The 15,077-nt window shown below is 37.8% G+C and overlaps 1 pseudogene; it reads left to right on the top strand.

Moving 5' to 3' along the window:
- Nucleotides 1-10,525: 10,525 nt before the first annotated feature.
- On the top strand, nt 10,526-11,625 carry LOC149165808 (flavonol synthase/flavanone 3-hydroxylase-like; annotated as a pseudogene).
- Nucleotides 11,626-15,077: the final 3,452 nt, after the last annotated feature.

Genomic DNA, 15,077 nt, shown 5'->3' with positions numbered 1-15,077 from the left:
TAGAACATTACATGCGTCAGTATGCAGATCTAGAATAAGCATAATCAACCATAGAAAGATAGTTCATTTCAAACCATTTGATCCTGATCTCTTCTTAGATCTTGTTCTCCATCCACCGGTGAGATCCCTCCTTAGCTCAGATCAAGCAATGCATCATCAACCCATAACCTGCATACTGGATCTCATCCTTCCTCAGATATTCAAGACTTTTCAGATGCCCTTGCCTAATGATCTTCTTCTCCTTTTATAGTCTTAGGCCTTGCTCAATACGACGGTCCAAAACCATAATAAATCAATACCAAGAGCCCAATACTTGGGATCAACACACTTGTCGAGATACCATGGTCCAAAACCATAGGTTCAAATACCGAGGACTAACTACCACGGACCAAAAGTAAGCTTTCCGACATGTACGCGCTTTTCCGTGCATAAAACTGTGTGTATACCCTACTTAGTATATAGCGAACCTGCGTATATGCGACTTGGTATATAGTGAACCTGCTTGTATACCCTACTTGGTATATAGCGAACCTGCGTATACGTGACTTGGTATATAGTGAACCTGCGTGTATACCCTACTTGGTATATAGTGAACCTGCGTATATACTCTTCTTTCTTCATTCTTTGTAGTCTGATCATCAATTCTTTGCTACTGACCTGTTGCACTATAATCTGTCATTTTGCCATCAAGGACAACACTTGTCTCATAATGCCAACAATCTCCCCCTTTGGACTTGATGGCAAAGCTAACTTGTCATACTTAGAACTTGATCTTCTTATTCCTTTGAGCTGACCTGTATCCCATGAATTTAGTCACATCCGTAGATTGATCCAGTTATATGTAAGTGAGATGTTCTTCTATGAGAGGGTTGCCATCAAGTACAACACATGCATCATAATGCCAACATACTTATTACAATAATTACAAAAAATTAAATAAGAATCAAATTTGAATGAATTCAATATATTTGTTTCCATAAACCAATCCAAAAAACCAGGGAAACAACTATCCAACTAAGTTCTCTTACTTTTCAAATAGAAATTACAAACAAGCTGAGTTCCTCACATTTAGTAGTAAATACAAATAAAACGAATCATTCTAACCAACAACCTAAATCTATATAGGCTTATACAGATTATCTTAAATCTTAAATCTATATAGGCTTGACATGAATCTATATACTTATTTATCTTAAATCTATATAGGCTTGACATGAATGCACAAGATTAGTACCAAGAAGATGGATAGACCTAAACTCATGACATGACATGATAAAGTAGCAAAGAAATACTCATTTATTTAATATTTATTTCACTTACGATGCCTCATAACTTAATAGATAGCCATATACTAATGTTATTAATTTTAAGATAAGTTTGATCTAATTACTAGTTAAAAAAATTAATACAAAATTATTTGATTAAATTGCAAACCGTGGAATATTTGCCAGCTAAATTTGGTTAAATTTTGAGATTTTTTAGATCAGGTAAAGAATGTAAAGAATTTCATAATGAGCACTCTAAGGTATTATATTTTAAAGTATTTAATGAAACTTATTTGTTAATTCACATTCGTAATAAAATGGTCTAGTATGGGACTTTTAACTTTTTATTATTTATAAATTTTATTATTTTTTTCATGGACTGTAGGTTTGGGAGAAACTCTCTAAGCATTTTCTCAGACTTCAAAAAGGGTATTAGGGTAAATTAACCTGTAGTTTATGGCAAGTAACTTCAATAATACTACAAAAGAAACTAATATAAAGATTCTAATAATCCTTATTACTTTTGTAGTTAAAATTTTACTTTTTCTTTTAATAACACATTGAAAATGATATAAATTATAAGATAAGTTAAAAGAATTTACAAGTAAATATTATGTTTTAAATTATTTAATAAAATCTATTTAGAAATGCACATTTTTTTTTAGTAAAGTGGTCTAATTGGAGTATTTAAACTTTTTTATTGAAAATTGTTAGTATTATTGTGTTGGATAGTGTGTTGTTATTGATGATAACAAATTTCATGTCATTGATCTCAAAGGAGGTATAATACCTTAGATATCATTGAGAATTTATTGAAGTTATGATGATCAAATGAGTTTGCAGAAGGTCTGGTTGAATAATCCTCTTTGACAACTTTCCAATGATATACTACACTACGTCAAACTCCTCTGGAATGAGAAGATAAGCTAGTTTGAAAGTGCACATTGGTGAAAAGGGGCCAAACCCCAAATTTGTTAAATATCATGTAGCTTCAAGGTATATCCATGTAGTTTTGGGAAATAAACAGTGGATTGGCATGCCAACCTGCATAGAATTTGATGTTGGAACCTCACCCCTCCTTAACAAGACCCTACCCCTAATTTTGGAACCCCTGCCCCTTGTTATAGATTCCCCATGAAACCCCCACTCTCCACACCACCCATAACATCAACCCCTTTCCTAACTACACCACTACCTATTGCTACTCATCCACTCTAACCAATTCCTAGAAGACATGTTGATAGATCACTGCTAGGTGGACACGTCAGCCCAATGACAGATTGACAAATCATTGACATGTGGATGATATCGCTGTCAAGTGGACAATATAAGTGACGAATAACATGTTGACATGTTAGCCCAATGATAGCACATCATTGACATGTAGATGACATTGTTGCCAAGTGGACAATGTAAGTTATGAATAACAGTTTGACATGTCCACATAATGGTATGCCAGTGATTAACATGATGGCACGTAGCAAGCAGACTCTCTAGTGGCAGGTTGACATGTGGTAACATGATACTAGGGCATGGATGATGATGTGGAAAATGACAGTGGATGATGTGGTTGTACGAAGAATGACATGTGATGACATGGAAGTATGACAAGGTGCCATGTGGCATGTTGAGTCAACACCATTGGGTGGCTAAGTGGGCAAAATTTGAGTGACACATGGCACCACGTAGAGGGTGTCACATGGAAAAATAACATCATGCTTACATCAACATACATTTTTCCATGAATAAATAAGGTCTGGGTCATGTTTTATGGTCACGTGGAAAAAGGGCCAAGCCCCAATGACTTTAAGGCTATCATTGTCATGACATAGGTATAAAGGCTTGGTCATATGGTGAACCCTTAATGAAATCGAATCATTTTCCTTGAATGCACCCACATTCACACATATATATGTGTGGTAGCATGGAACTTGGAGCTCAATTGATTTGTAATGCAAAACACACATGTGACATTATGGTTAGCGCGAAGTGTTACATGGTTTTGTTGTAGGTGGTCTCAGGTTCAAGTGTTGTGGACTTCGTCATTTCTTTGGATGATTATGTGACTCACACCAAAAGTTTTATATTGAGGAACACCAAGCATGGTAATTAGTGTTAGGTTTCATTGCGTCGCAGGTGGTCATAGGTTTGAGTCCTGTCAGACTCACAAATAATTTTTTGTGGTTTAGAACAAGCACTGTGAGAAGTGCATTTTGTCGAACTTGAGAAGTGCATTTGGTCGAACTGACTAGGTGCATTCTAACGAGTGTGCACCAAGTAGTGCATTGTGTCAACACTTTATTTTTTATTAAAATTTATTATGTTTTCATGCTTGTTTTGAAGCCTAAGTTAATTGTGGAAAAGGTGTTAAGGTTCTTGTGAATTGAAGGGATAATATGAAGAGTCATGAAGATGAATTGTTGAAGGTTGGAAGCTAAAATTTTCTTTTATTATTTTGAATTGTTATTGGGTTTATATACAAGGTCAAATTTGAGAAATGAAAGGGATTTTTCTTTTTACAATTAAAGGGTCTCTTAATGTAGCATTGAGATGATGAAATTTTGAAGGATATGTGTATGTTCTTGAAGATCATGCTAGTTTCAAAGATTATGAAAAGTGGTCCAGTATGTTATGGTGAAGGAGGTGGATGCCTCCATTAGAGGTTGGTGCCTCATCAAGTTGGAGCCTACAAATTGATTCCATAGGTTCGTGCCTCAATCAGGTTGGAGCCTATAGCAAGTTGGTTCTTGTAGATTTTGGTGGTGGGTGCCTCCATAATGTTGGTGCCTACTTCATGAAGCCTACAATAAGTTAGTGCTTGCATATATTTAGGGGTTGGTGCATGAAAATTGGTTTAGGGGATTTGTGTCTCCCTCTAGTTGATGCTAGTAAACTATTGTAATCAAAGGTTCAAGAAAAACTAAGAAGAATTATGGGTTTCTCCTACTATGGTTTCCACGTATATCAGGTGTTCTCATGTGTTGATGTGATGATTGTTGTTATTGATGCATTATCATGTTTTTAGTTATTTAAATTTATCATTACACTGATTCATCCCCGTCCCCTCAGTGTAATCAGAATTCCAAAAATTGGCATTAGAGCAGGTCCCTTTAGGTTTAGTCTAGCATCTAGAAGGTAGATCCAAAGGATTATGGCCAATGGAAGGAAGAATAAGAAGAATCCATATCCAAAGAATAAAAATCACATCCATGGTTGTGATTATACAAGCAATGTATCATATGTAGTAAACATACCAGGAGATGCTAAAGAAGATATTTTGTTTGTTTGTTTGTTTTTGTTTTGTTTTGTTTTTGTTTTTTTTATCATGGATATAGAAGAGTAATTGGATTGGTTGTGATTATACAAGCAATGTATCAGATGTAGTAAAAGTACCAAGATATTCCAAAGAAGATATTTTCTTTCTGATCATGGATACATAAGAGTAATCAAATGTAGTACAATCCTCCCTAGAAAACAAATCCCAAGAAACCATGGATAACTTGGATGGATATACATCAAGTGGAGCACCATCAAGGTATGCAATTTGGAATGAAATAATGGAATTCATCTAATGGATCAATGATTTGAGGCATGGAAATTTGTAGTGAATGCAAAAAATAGTAATAAGTATAATATAGAAGCCATGAATATAATCTTGAGTACACTATCAAAATGAGAGTCTCATAAGGTAATTTATTGTAAGATTGAAAAAGAAAAGATAGATAAAATCCAATATATCTATGAAGAATATTACAAAGAACCAAATAAGATTGAGGACCGTGAACTGGATGATGAAGGAAATCCACTTGTTGATGATCATCAAAATATTCACAATCCATATTTAGAAATTGAAAGTGAAGAAGATATAGAGGAGTTGAAACTTATTGTAAGTTACTTTATCTTTCTTCTAGTTGTTTGTATACATCTTTAGATAGTGATCTTTATGAAGTCGAACATGAGGGTGAACGAATATCCCATGATAATATTCTATCTATTAGCTCATTAGAAGAAGATAATGGTCAAAATAAAGTATTAAAATATGAATGTGGACTTGTCATTCTTCGATATGAGATAGAAGAAAAATTAAAAGAAGAACATGTTATCAGTTCAAAGGCTTAATCAAGAAAAAATGAATATACATTAATAAATCCTCCACAAGACGAGAGAGACATTGGTCACTACATCAAATATTACCTAGTATAAAATCAAAGGAGCAAGGGACATAATACTTATAATGTGATAATCAATGAAATGAATTCCTTCTACTAGTAATATCCCTTTGCTAAGAGGTCAATGGAGTTAGGGTTTTCAGGTCGGGACTGTCTGCGGTCAAGCTCAGAAGATGCAGTACGGTTCCATCTTCTTCCACCATAATGGACCCGCTTCCACCGCATAGCCTGTAACCCACCTCAGCTTCTCTGACGGACACGATCACATGCGGCATTTTCTTGTTGAAGGGTTTGTTTTCTAGCTAAGTTGTATTACGCCTGCCACTATTGCCATTACAATTACAACTACGGGAGCCCCATCACCCCTGCAGGAAGTTGGCGCAAACCGGTTGTGACAGTTATGGAAGAATTAATAGATTATTCGATGGATCCATTAGAGGATGTGCCTATCTGGACACAACCACATTCTTCTTTGGATGGTTTTTTTTCCTTTGATAGTAAACTTTCCGAAGCCATCGACGCTTTTCCCTCCATCTTTGGCACCAAGGTCTCCTCTGTAACCCTCCCGGAAGATGCCCCGTCTCTGTCGGACCTCATCTCCCAGCCCTTATCGCCTTCCTCACTCAGTTTTGTGGACCTCCCACCAAACCCTAGCGATCAAACCCTCTCGGAGGTCCTGGTTTCAAATCCGCCATTGACTGATTCATGCAACCCTTCAGTGGACCACCTCTCGGCTTCAAAAACTCCTGTGTCCGCCCCAATCACTTCGTCGACCTCATCCGCTCCTCCACTGGGTAACCTCACAGGCATTTCCCCCATTTCCGACATTTTTTCCTCTGTGCCATTGACGGCTCCGCCTGGATCTAGGGTTCCCCCACACTCGACGGCAGCGCAACAGCACACTGAAGCAGAGCACACCGAAGCAGAGAGAACAAGGGCATCTAGGAAGAAGAAGTGCCTCAAGATAAAAGTCTGCGAGGTCTTCCTCAAACTGACTGAGGACACGTAGCTGCTCGACTCCATGGATACAGCTGAGAAGGTTTTAGTGGGTCGAGTCTGAGGCAGACATTACAGTGTAGAGAGGCTACAACAATGGGTCTCTGAGGTTTTGGGCCTTCACCTGAATGACCCTCCTTTCGTATAGACCTTTGTAAAAGGCTGGTTTTCTCTACATTTTGAGAGGTTGGAACACACCAATTGGGTGCTCTACACGAAATGGCATATTGATCAGGCGTCGGTTCTTCGTTGAAGATGGAATCCCTTATTCGATCCAGAACAAGAACGGGTGGATGTTGGCCCCCTCTGGGTCCACCTCCCTGGTTTACCGTTACATTTCTGGACGGAGGATGTTTTTAGGCGCATTGGAAATGCCCTAGGTACCTTCTTAACATTTGATAAATCCTACCAGACCACTGGGCGTATGGCATACACAAGGATATTGGTGCATATGGATACTACGGACGGTCTGCTGGAGCATATCAACATTCAGTGGAGGAATTCCACCAGGAGACAGACTCTTGACTATGAGGGAGTCCCTTTCAGGTGCAGGAGATGCCACAAAGTTGGGCATTTATTCAAGGACTACCCTCTCAATGGGCAAGCAAACAGGAAGGCATCTAGAAAGGAACCACCGATTTAGGCATCGCTGAAGCATGGGGAACAACCCCAACATGCTGACTCAGAAGACTAGGTGAAACCTTCGGCTAAGGAAGCAGCCCCCTCATTGCCTATCTTGAAAAAGCGAGGCAGACCTCTGCATAGACCACCTTCTCCTCCACACACTAGATCCAAGGTGGCTGCCAGGGATGCAGACACTTCGGGTAAGCGCATTTCCACATCTGTTTCCTCACATTTAAGCTCTTCTGTTCTTTATTTTATTATTTTAGCCCCTGGCATTGGTTTGAGATCAGCTACCCTCCCCTCATCCTCTATCCCTTTTCTCTGCCCTCTTGGTTCCCCCCTTTCCTCTTTCTCCCCCACCCCTCGCACCTTTCTGCATCACTTTCGCTTCCTCCACCTGCATCTGTCTCTGGTCTCCCCTTCACTGGGTATCTAACCTAATCTAAGACTAAGCGTCAGGCATCGAACCACGTTAGGCTCGACCTCGTCCCCTCCCCTCTTTCGCTTAAGATCCTGCGTGGTCGACCTTCCTCTCTTACGAAAGCACAAAGCCTGGTTGGAGATGAGATTGCATCCGACAGACAGGCCACCATCCTTGGGGTACTTAGAGAAAGATACGCCCCCATAGCCCTCCCCCAATGAAGATTGTCTCATTTAACTGTAGAGGGCTAGCTAGGCCCGATAAAAAATTAGCACTTCAATCGTTACTTGCGGTCTGCCCATTTAGATATCATATTCTTACAAGAAACTCTTGGACTTGCTGATGCCATATCTCACACCCTTGGAACAATGCTACCTAGATGGGCGTTTGTTGGGCCGCCAAATTGACCTCAATTTTCACTCCATTTTCACCTTTTATCCTCATTTTGTCATCTCATTTCACCATATTATCATTACATAACCCTATATTTCCATTACCATATGAGTTTATATTTTCATTTTCCAAAGTTATTAATTTCATGTATTTAGAGTGAATTTATGATTAAAAGTTAGAGAAATAACATGTATTTGCTTATACCTAAAAGTGGCTTGAGTTTGATGACATGTGTAGATCATTTGGAAGCTTCCAAGGCACCCTTATGTGGCCTCCCAAGATCAAATTCGAATTTCAACTCAAGAGGTGGACCATATTCCAAGGAGAAAGATCATGGAGATTTTGATGTGTCATGGGATTTGTATCTAGTATTCAGGGATAAGTTGAGACAAGTGTGGGTCTAGTAGATATTTAAGGGATCTACATTTATTGAGTAGATATCCCTAATTCATGTATAAATAAGAGGAGCATCCTCCAAATTATGTAATGAAGGAGGAGGGAGAGAAAACAATTATCAGTTATTCATTAGCACCAAATTTATGATTGTTCATTCAACATGAATAATATCATTTTCTCCAAATCATGAGTTATGAGTGTCTTGATTCTTAAGGTGTGATAGTTGCTAATGTGTGCTCATTGAGGAATGGAAGGATCCCCATACTAAGATAAGTGCACTTTGTTGTAAAGTAATGTTGTGAATATACTAATCTTAATTATGATGTTCATCTTATTTCTTTCTTGTAAATACTTGTAGATAATTTTAGTATGAATTCATGTTGTGGCCATGTTTTGTTGTGTGAAGGTTGATCTCCTTTCAATAGCTAGTTTTGATGTGAGAAGGAAAACCAGGACCTCCTAAGTTAGGAGTCCCTTCTTCATGAGCTAGATTAAATTGAAATAAGATTTACTTTCTCATATGCTTTCCTAGATTACATTTATGTGAATATTGATTCCCTTTCAGTATCTAGAGATCAAGTCCTCCTAAGTTAGGAGACTCTTCTCCATAAGCTAAGAATTGAATTGGAAACAATATTTACTTGCTTTCATTTACATGCTTTCCTTCCTGCTTTCTTAGGTGTTTGGCAATGTTATTATAGAAAGATGGTAGAAGGACAACCAGGACTCTTGAACAAGAGACTCTTCTCTATCTTCTAAAGTAAAATAATTCCATTGATCAAACATTATTTTTATGCTTTCATAGAATAGATCTGATAGTTTAGATTTGTAATATGCATTTCCATTCTAAACAAACTTCTTACACCTGTTTCATCTAAGGTCCCATATATATTGGTTTGCTTCTAAGTTTACGATTCCCCGGATTAATAAATTAAATGACAGGGATTTAGCAGACAACTAAATCGCCCAACATTTTGGCGCTGTGTTGAACGGGGGCAAGATGAATAGTGGAATGCTGAAGATGTACCAGGCTAAGCTGCTGGAGAGCATAATCAAATAGAGTTTTTTTTGAGAAAATTTATGATGGCACAAGACACTGCTCGGCATGATTGGAGACCCTCCTATGGTAAACTGTTGTTAGATCTGGATTATGAACATTTCGATGAAGAAGTGGATGCCAGTTTATGCCATTAACTGCTCTGCATCGTAAGCTACCCACTCTGTGACACCAGGCATGCCTCGTTACTTGCCATCCTGGACAAGTCTGCACTGCCTCCTGCATGAAGCCTACACCTGGTCGTACCTTGAAATAGGGGTGCATCAATCCATCTTCTATGACAACCTTGTACAAGGGATGAGATATTTTAAAAACAGGCTTCTTAGCAGAAACAATGACCATCTCAAAAAGATCTCGCCAGTCCATGTCATTTGAAAAAATATTGAAAGCATAATTCATCATTTTATTTGTGTAGCAATGAGAAGAAGGCGTTTTCCACGCTCCTTCTGATCTAAAAGTGCCAGCAGAAGTTGGGAAGATCCCATCCCATCTTTTAGGGAAATCATGGGCTCAATCACAGAGAAAATCTCGGGCATGAGGCCGAAATTCGGCGTGAATAATCTCCAGAATCGATGATGTATGTGAAGTCGCTCTGACCAATGAGGAAAATCAGTTTTCAGTTCAGTTCTTCATGGAGAAGATCGCGCCAGTTCAGGTTTCAGTTCATAAAATTTGGGATAGATCGCGCCAATTTCTCATGCAATCTCTTAGCCTTCAAGTTACTTCCATTTGTCATTCTTTTGGTTGCCATTGAAATACTTCATAGACAGGTAATTTGGGTTCGCTCGAGAAGGCATCATGGCTAAAAACATCAATAGCATTATGGATTCCATTGGATCGTTCTTCGGATCGAGTGATAACCTGCCGTGGAAAGATGCAGACATTATCGCTAACTGTAAGCGTGAATTTGTTGGAGAAGGAGATGGTCTTTCAAAAGGTACAGGTAACAATGAGGGCATATTGAGGTTATCATGGGCGCTGGTACATTCACGACGTCCTCCAGATGTTCAAAGAGGGATAGCAATGTTGGAAGTTGCCTTAGACAGAGATGGCGACCCTTTGTAGAGAAGGGAGATACTTTATCTTCTTGCAGTAGGTCACTACAAGGCAGAAGATTATCCAAGGAGCAGACTGTGTTTAGACCAAGCATTATAGATAGCTCCAGACTTCAGGCAAGATCGACACAACATCAAACAAAAGAAAAGAAATGGGTTTAGAGAGCCAATCTGAATCACTCTATGCAGTCTTCATCCAATCTCCAGAGCATCGCCCAAACGCCAAACACAACGACTTCACGCTCATAGATCAAATTCCGCTCATAGATCTTTCCCCTCTTAACTCCAATATTCCACCCCACACCAACACCTTGGACTCCCTTGTTGCCCAAATACACGCAGCTTACAGGGACGGGGGATTCTTCCAAGTCATCAACCATGGCGGTATCCCCCGAACTGCGCCACACAGTGCAATCCGAAGTAGCCAATTTCTTTTCCCTCCCCTTGCAAGAAAAAGCCAAAGTGAGGAGAGATTTCGAAAACCCATTGGGCTATTACGACACAGAGCTCACAAAAAAATGTCAGGGATTGGAAAGAGGTCTTCGATTTTGCATGTCGAGGCAAAGTTTACCTTCCGACGAGTTTCGAACTCGAGTCCGATGAGATTCGAACAGTGACAAATCAGTGGCCGCAGAACCCACCTGGCCTAAGGGAGGCCTGCGAGAAATATGCAGAGGCCGTGGAGAAGCTTGCTTTCAGATTGGTGGAACTCATATCTCTGAGCTTGGGGTTGCCGGCTGATTATTTCAATTCCAAGTTTGAGGAACAAACTTCGGTTGTGAGGTTGAATCATTATTCGCCCTGCCCTGTGCCGGAGCTGACTCTGGGAGTGGGTAGCCACAAGGATCTGGGGGCTCTCACTGTGCTTGCTCAGGATGACGTTGGAGGGCTGCAAGTCAAGCGAAAAGATGGAGAATGGATTGGAGTGAAGCCTATCCCCAATTCCTTTGTCATCCATGTTGGGGATTGCATGCAGGTTTGGAGCAATGGAAAATACGAGAGTGTAGAACATAGGGTGGTTGTGAATGACAAGAAGGAAAGGTTCTCTTTCCCATTCTTTCTTTTTCCCTCGCATCATGCGATGATTGGACCTGTACCTGAGTTGGTTAATGATAAAAATCCGTCCAAATATAAAGAATTCAGTTGGGGGGAGTTCTCCAAGAGGAGAAGCGACAACAATTTCAAGAATTTGGGCTCGGAGAATATTCAAATCCATCACTTCTCTATTTCCCAAGATTCTTCTAAATAAGATCCTTATCTTACTATGTTCAATATTTGTATGTTTTTGTATTTAGCCACCTACTTTTTAGTTAGCAGGTCTTATTGCTATCTGTAGTTTAGGTAAGCTCTTTATAGTTTCCCTCATAACAAAAAAAAAAAATAAAAATTTTTAACAATTCAAATAAAAATAAAATAAAACAATCAAAACAATGCAAAACATTTTTTTTTTTTAATAACCATCCAAAACAAATTTTAATAAAACAATTAAAAAAAATAAAAATAATTAAAAAAAAAAACAAATAAAAAATCAAAGCCATTAAAAAAAATATTAAAACAATTAAAAAAAAACTAATTATAAAAAAAATTCAAAATAATTAAAAAATTGCAAATGGACATTTCATAAGTGCTGAAAACATTTTACGCTAACTTGTCTTGTTGGAGTTAGGAACTAGCGCACAAAGGCAACAGGTAAAAAATTCATTTCATTTTATTTTGTTGCTAGCATTTATACTTGTATTTTATTTCCTTCAAAAAGCTCTCACAGTTTTCATGCAAGATTTCAGATTTGTACTGAGCTTTTATTGGCGCGCGAAGATCCAAGTTCATATAGATGTGATCTCTCGAAATCACATTCATTATTGAAGCTTGAAGGTGTTAATTACAAATGTCGTGACATTTGTGGCTATAGAGAAATCTTTTGCATCATGATATGTTACCCACACTTCTCCTTTCAAAGCCTCATCAGTCATCCATGTTAAAGTCCATTGATTCATCCATCATGACTTCATACATGTCTACTTTTCTGAGTCGCATACATTTTTGCCTACCATTCAGTTCATCTTTTTCCCTCATGAATAAACCATCCATATCTCTATGTTGCCTTGCTTTCCTTGCCATAAAAATTGTTTGACCATAACATCTTGTATCTATAGTCCTACCAATCATTTGTACGAACTTGCGTTGACTCATGTGGGATTCCTTAAGGCCCACCTTTCAACAAGTCTTGACCCATCGACCTCAGCACCTTATCTGGGATAAAGACTAGAGTCATTATTAGTACCTTGAGGCTTGCATGCCCTAATGGCAAGTCTTCTCGGCAACGAACAATGGGAATACATTAATGTCTCTTGTTTGTTGGATCTTGCAAGTGGCTCGACATCAGCTCATTCATTCACACTTCGCAAGATGTACTTGGGTACCTTGGCACTCATTGACATTAATGGTGATTTTGCCTCGCATTGGTTAACGACATTCATCAATGGTCGGTAATCCAATGACTTCTTTCCATGTTCGACATCGACACATTCATTCACATGGAAAGAATTGTGCCACGATATGGGACGAGACGAAGACTATATGATTCAAGAGAAGATTCAATAGGTTCAGTAATAGTAATAAAAGATCCACATTCGCAACTTCATCCATCATATATGCAACCAAGACACAGATCACATTCTTGTATTCTTCATTCCATGATTCAACAGCAGAAGCTACACTTTTCTACATATAGACAGTTTGTCCACTCAGGTAAGTAAAGGTATGTTCTTTCCTAGCTTTTTATCATACAATTCCTTTAATACTAAAATTATAATTTTTGGAAAATGTTTCACCATGTTCATATTCACATCCATATTCCATTATCACCTTCCATATGTCATATATATCCTTTCTACACATATCATCCTAACCAACATACTTTTTCCAACCAACTACTATTGCATTATGATTCAAATGTTACATGTTTTGCAAATAATGATCAAAGAAAGAAAGGTTGATTAAATGTTTTCAAAGTCTTTTGATGCAACACAAAAACAATGAAAGTATTGTTACACAAGAACCAATACTAAACAAATTTTGGTTGTCACACAAGAACCAACCAAAATAATATGTTGCAAGCAAATGTTTTTAAGAGAGAAGACTTTGCAAAAAGGAACAAAGTTGTCAAAAAGAAAATTACGTGAAGTTAAAAAATCGATATCAGCCAAAGTTCATGTAAAAGCAAGACAATTCAAAAGATCAAATCATGATCAATGCAATAGATTGCATGAGGACATGCAATAACTTAAGTTGGGGGCTATGTTGGGCCGCCAAATTGACCTCAATTTTCACTCCATTTTCACCTTTTATCCTCATTTTGTCATCTCATTTCACCATATTATCATTACATAACCCTATATTTCCATTACCATATGAGTTTATATTTTCATTTTCCAAAGTTATTAATTTCATGTATTTAGAGTGAATTTATGATTAAAAGTTAGAGAAATAACATGTATTTGCTTATACCTAAAAGTGGCTTGAGTTTGATGACATGTGTAGATCATTTGGAAGCTTCCAAGGCACCCTTATGTGGCCTCCCAAGATCAAATTCGAATTTCAACTCAAGAGGTGGACCATATTCCAAGGAGAAAGATCATGGAGATTTTGATGTGTCATGGGATTTGTATCTAGTATTCAGGGATAAGTTGAAACAAGTGTGGGTCTAGTAGATATTTAAGGGATCTACATTTATTGAGTAGATATCCCTAATTCATGTATAAATAAGAGGAGCATCCTCCAAATTATGTAATGAAGGAGGAGGGAGAGAAAACAATTATCAGTTATTCATCAGCACCAAATTTATGATTGTTCATTCAACATGAATAATATCATTTTCTCCAAATCATGAGTTATGAGTGTTGTTTGATTCTTAAGGTGTGATAGTTGCTAATGTGTGCTCATTGAGGAATGGAAGGATCCCCATACTAAGATAAGTGCACTTTGTTGTAAAGTAATGTTGTGAATATACTAATCTTAATTATGATGTTCATCTTATTTCTTTCTTGTAAATACTTGTAGATAATTTTAGTATGAATTCATGTTGTGGCCATGTTTTGTTGTGTGAAGGTTGATCTCCTTTAAATAGATAGTTTTGATGTGAGAAGGAAAACCAGGACCTCCTAAGTTAGGAGTCCCTTCTTCATGAGCTAGATTAAATTGAAATAAGATTTACTTTCTCATATGCTTTCCTAGATTACATTTATGTGAATATTGATTCCCTTTCAGTATCTAGAGATCAAGTCCTCCTAAGTTAGGAGACTCTTCTCCACAAGCTAAGAATTGAATTGGAAACAATATTTACTTGCTTTCATTTACATGCTTTCTTTCCTGCTTTCTTAGGTGTTTGGCAATGTTATTATAGAAAGATGGTAGAAGGACAACCAGGACTCTTGAACAAGAGACTCTTCTCTATCTTCTAAAGTAAAATAATTCCATTGATCAAACATTATTTTTATGCTTTCGTAGAATAGATCTGATAGTTTAGATTTGTAATATGCATTTCCATTCTAAACAAACTTCTTACACCTGTTTCATCTAAGGTCCCATATATATTGGTTTGCTTCTAAGTTTACGATTCCCCGGATTGATAAATTAAATGACAGGGATTTAGCAGAAAACTAAATCGCCCAACAACGTTTACTTGTCTTGATGCCCATGGAA

This window comes from Pinus tabuliformis, chromosome 5_1, assembly GCF_031772625.1.
Source record: "Pinus tabuliformis cultivar Carrire ecotype Pingquan chromosome 5_1, CPIR1, whole genome shotgun sequence".
NCBI lineage: Eukaryota > Viridiplantae > Streptophyta > Pinopsida > Pinales > Pinaceae > Pinus > Pinus tabuliformis.
Note: the sequence above shows the minus strand (reverse complement) of the source record. Positions and strands in the feature narration are given on the sequence as shown.